The sequence below is a fragment of the Chiloscyllium plagiosum genome, unplaced genomic scaffold (assembly GCF_037043375.1).
Source record: "Chiloscyllium plagiosum isolate Xiang-an unplaced genomic scaffold, Cpla_swu_hap1 HiC_scaffold_42, whole genome shotgun sequence".
Taxonomy (NCBI): domain Eukaryota; kingdom Metazoa; phylum Chordata; class Chondrichthyes; order Orectolobiformes; family Hemiscylliidae; genus Chiloscyllium; species Chiloscyllium plagiosum.
The window spans coordinates 97,229,649-97,234,402 of NW_028270180.1; the positions used below are offsets into that span (position 1 = coordinate 97,229,649).

Here is a 4,754-nt window from a genome sequence, read left to right on the forward strand (position 1 = left end):
GACTGTTTGTCCCTGATATGGTAGTTTACTGGCCTTGTATGTCTGCTATTATTTCGGTTTAACTTTACATTTTTTTCTGTCTATCGCAACACATGCCTCTGCAAAGTCAGGTAATTACTTAGAACATAGAACATAGAAGAATACAGCGCAGTACAGGCCCTTTGGCCCTCGATGTTGCGCCGATCCAAGCCCACCTAACCTATACTAACCCACTATCCTCCATATACCTATCCAATGCCCGCTTAAATGCCCATAAAGAGGGAGAGTCCACCACTGCTGCTGGCAGGGCATTCCATGAACTTACGACTCGCTGAGTGAAGAACCTACCCCTAACTTCAGTCCTATATCTACCCCCCCTTAATTTAAAGCTATGCCCCCTTGTAATACCCGACTCCATACGCGGGAAAAGGTTCACACTGTCAACCCTATCTAACCCCCTAATCATCTTGTACACCTCAATCAAGTCACCCCTAAACCTTCTTTTCTCTAATGAAAAGAGTCCCAAGTGTCTCAGTCTATCCTCATACGATCTTCCTTCCATACCAGGCAACATCCTGGTAAACCTCCTCTGCACCCGTTCCAGTGCCTCCACATCCTTCCTATAGTATGGCGACCAAAACTGCACACAATATTCCAGATGCGGCCGCACCAGAGTTTTATACAACTGCATCATGACCTCAGGACTCCGGAACTCAATTCCTCTACCAATAAAAGCCAGTACGCCATATGCCTTCCTCACCGCACTATTTACCTGGGTGGCAACTTTCAGAGATCTGTGTACATGGACACCAAGATCCCTCTGCTCATCCACACTACCAAGTATCCGACCATTAGCCCAGTACCCCATCTTTTTGTTATTCTTCCCAAAGTGAATCACCTCACATTTAGCTACATTGAATTCCATTTGCCACCTTTCTGCCCAGCTCTGCAGCTTCTCTATATCCTGCTGTAACCTGCCACATCCTTCCTCACTGTCAACAACTCCTCCGACTTTCGTATCATCCGCAAACTTGCTCACCCAACCTTCTAACCCCTCTTCCAGGTCATTTATAAAAATGACAAACAGCAATGGTCCCAAAACAGATCCTTGCGGAACACCGCTAGTGACGGCACTCCATGAAGAAACTTTGCCATCAACTACTACCCTCTGTCTTCTTCCATCCAGCCAATTCCTAATCCAAACCTCCAACTCACCCTCAATGCCATATCTCCGTATTTTCTGCAGTAGCCTACCATGGGGAACCTTATCAAACGCCTTACTAAAATCCATATATACCACATCTACCGCTTTCCTCTCATCAACCTCCTTCGTCACCTTTTCAAAGAATTCAATAAGGTTTGTGAGGCACGACCTGCCCTTCACAAAACCATGCTGACTATCCTTGATCACATTATTCCTATCCAGATGTGCATAAATCCTATCCCTTACAATTCTCTCTAAGACTTTGCCCACAACAGAAGTGAGACTCACCGGCCTATACTTATTTGTTTCCCAGTGCTTTTATTGGATTCAAAATAAATGTTAATTTACCATTACAATGGACATTACATTATTTTACAGGTTGTGGCAACAGCGAGGGCCGAAGTGCCTGTACTGCATTGTAACGTTCGATGTTGTCAGTTCCATTTCCTGCTGGTTTCAGATATCTCTCCTCACTCTGGAAGCTCCCGGTCGCATGTTCCAGAGATTTGTCTGCACTTCAGTTAATCTCGGCAACTGTATTTCCTGCTCAGAATGTGATCTCTCTCCAATGGAGAGAGGAAAATAAAGTCGGTGACAAAGCTGAGATCACTTACGATCTGTCCAGAATTAACAAAAACTATCCCGATCTTCCAGTCTCCTATAACTTCAACATTACACTGTGTTCCCACCCTTCAGGCTCTCTGCTTGTATTCCTGATGAAGGGCTGTTGCCCGAAACGTCGATTTCACTGCTCCTCGGATGCTGCCTGAACTGCTGTGCTTTTCCAGCACCACTCAAATCCAGACACTGTGTTCCCAGGCCATCATTTCAGTCTCTGTTCTGCTGCAGTGCTCCTTCAAGACACAACACAAGCTGGAAGACACGCAACTCATTTTCTACCGACAGACCATGAAAACCTTAGGACCCAACATCAAGTTCAATCATTTTAGAAACCGTCCGCCGTCTTACACATTCTTCACCCACCCTCCCTTCCCATTAGTTCTGAAGACGGATCGTTGGACTCGAAGCGTTAACTTTCCTTCCTCATCAGAGATAGACAAGAGCTGCTGATTTTGTTCAGACCTTTTGGCTTTTCTTCTGAGAACTTTGTTTTTCTGTTGTAATCGCCAGATACTGGAAGCGTCTGAATGCAGGAGGAGAATTTCACAGGAGATGAAAAGAATGGAAAGGTTTTGACCACTCCCATTGTGAAGGTACGCGAGCTAGACTGGGGATGTTGCTCTAAGCCCAGAGAAGGCTGAATAAGAAACCGATTAACGTGCTCATTTTATGAAGAGGATAGATATGTGTGACAGAGATAAGCCTGTATTGGGAAGGAACAGAGTAACATAAATGGAAGACAGGAGACAAGGAGGAGATTTAGGAAGAATACTTTCACCTAGAGAGTATTGATTATCTGGAAATCATTATCTGAACATGTGGTAAAGGTAAGTGTCATGAGAACGTTTCAGCAGTCTGTAGCCGAACACTTGATGAGCCAGAGCACGAGTGGATAAGGACCAGGTATCAGAAAGTGTGACGAGGACAGACAGGCGCGAGATGGGTGTCCTGAATGCAATGCGTCAAAGGCAAACTAGTGTGCTTAATGATTACAGCTGGCGCGGCTCTGTGGCGCAATGGAAAGCGCGTTGGACTTCTACATATCTATTCAGATTGTTATTCAAAGGTTGTGGGTTCGAATCCCATCAGAGTCGAGTTTTAATTTATGTTTTGCAAAGTGGTCAGACCAGACTCGGCTGCTTATCTGCAAAACCAGTAATAATCGTGCATAAACCTAACTGTCTCGAAACGGAACATTTTCCTCCCACAGATTTATGGGGGGCACGGTGGCACAGTGGTTAGCACTGCTGCCTCACAGCTCCAGAGACCCGGGTTCATTTCCCGCCTCAGGCGACTGACTGTGTGGAGTTTGCATGTTCTCCCCGTGTCTGCGTGGGTTTCCTCCGGGTGCTCCGGTTTCCTCCCACAGTCCAAAGATGTGCAGGTCAGGTGAATTGGCCATGCTAAATTGCCCGTAGTGTGAGATAAGGGGTAAATGTAGGGGTATGGGTGGGTTGCGCTTCGGTGGGTCGGTGTGGACTTGTTGGGCCGAAGGGACTGTTTCCACACTGTAATGTAATATAAAATTCTAATCTAATCTAGATTTACATTATCGATGTCTATTTATGGTAGAGATCGATAAATACCTGTCAGCCAGTAGATGTTGTGGATGGGCTGGAAAAAGACATAAAATTGTTCTGTGAGCCATGATGATATCAAATTACGTGGCAGGACAGGATCGGTGTGAAGAATGACCTCCTTCTGCTCCTTTGTGTCTGTGCCATTTCTGGCCAAGGTTTTTAAATAATCACAATGAGGACAATATGAAGTAAACGCCAAATAATATTTTGGTCTCATCTCCACTTCGCTTCCCTCCCGGCTGGAATAGACAGCCCTTGTTTCAGCTTTAGATCAGACAGCGGAGGATTCTCACAAGTTCTCCTTCAGGCTGAATGTTCCTTCACATAGGTTTCCAAGTGGACACATGGAGCAAGCAATTGCATGGATGCTGGGGATTCAGGGGCATATTTCCCCATTGCTGGGCTGGAATTCTGGCCAAGGTAATGAACGTGAATTTCTGACATTTTGAATCTTACTCTGGATTCTTGCGACTTTACGAATTAAACTGAATATAATTTGCCCTTGCAGAACATTATTCAATCTTCACTGTGCATAAAAATCATGCCACATGCTCGTGCACATAGTATGATGAACATTGTTGATGTTGTGTGCAGTGTGGGTCGATGTCTCAGATGAACATTCTGGATCAGTGGTGCTGGAAGAGCACAGCAATTCAGGCAGCATCCGAGGACAGGCAAAATCGACGTTTCGGGCAAAAGCCCTTCAAAGGAAGTTGGTGAAATGTCAGTGAATCGAGTTCACTGACGAATTGAAGCCGATAGAAGGAAAATCCCAGTACGGTGGTGACATAACATTGCCTGTGACCAACGCAGGAAGCCATGGTAAATGTATGCAGTATTCAATAAAACCGATTTTCACCACATTTATCTAAGCCATTTTCCTGAAGCTGATGCTTCATAATCGATGATCCATTATCAGTATAGCCACCTCTGCACTGCGTGTCCTTTCAGATACACAGAAAAAAAAATGAGTAATTGGGTTGAGGGGCCCAGTGGTAAGATCAGGAGCCGTTCGTCACCATTAGACGGCAGATCCAGTGGTGCAGTTAGTTAGCTTGCTGTACTTGCATGACAGAATGGCAGCACATGAACTGCCAAAGTTGGATTGCATTAGATTCTCGCCAGGTGTTTGTTTTACTGATACTGACCAGAGATGATTGCAAATTCAAGCTGAAGAACAGTTTAAACCCGAAATATTACATTGCAATAAAGTGCTTTTGGCACTAATGTTGCACCGACCTGTAAGATCAATCTGAAGTCCATCTGACCAGCATTTTGACATTATAAGCCGTAAGTTTATCCAATGATCATTTAATTGCCCTGAAGGTTGGTGAGTCTACGACTGTTGAAGACAAGGCGTTCTGCACTCT

The 4,754-nt window shown here is 45.0% G+C and overlaps 1 non-coding gene across 1 annotated transcript; it reads left to right on the forward strand.

Moving 5' to 3' along the window:
- Positions 1-2,806: 2,806 nt before the first annotated feature.
- Positions 2,807-2,898, forward strand: trnar-ucu (transfer RNA arginine (anticodon UCU)). Its single transcript is given in 2 exon segments — positions 2,807-2,843; positions 2,863-2,898. It is a non-coding gene; the product is annotated as a tRNA-Arg (tRNA).
- The last annotated feature ends 1,856 nt before the right edge of the window (positions 2,899-4,754 follow it).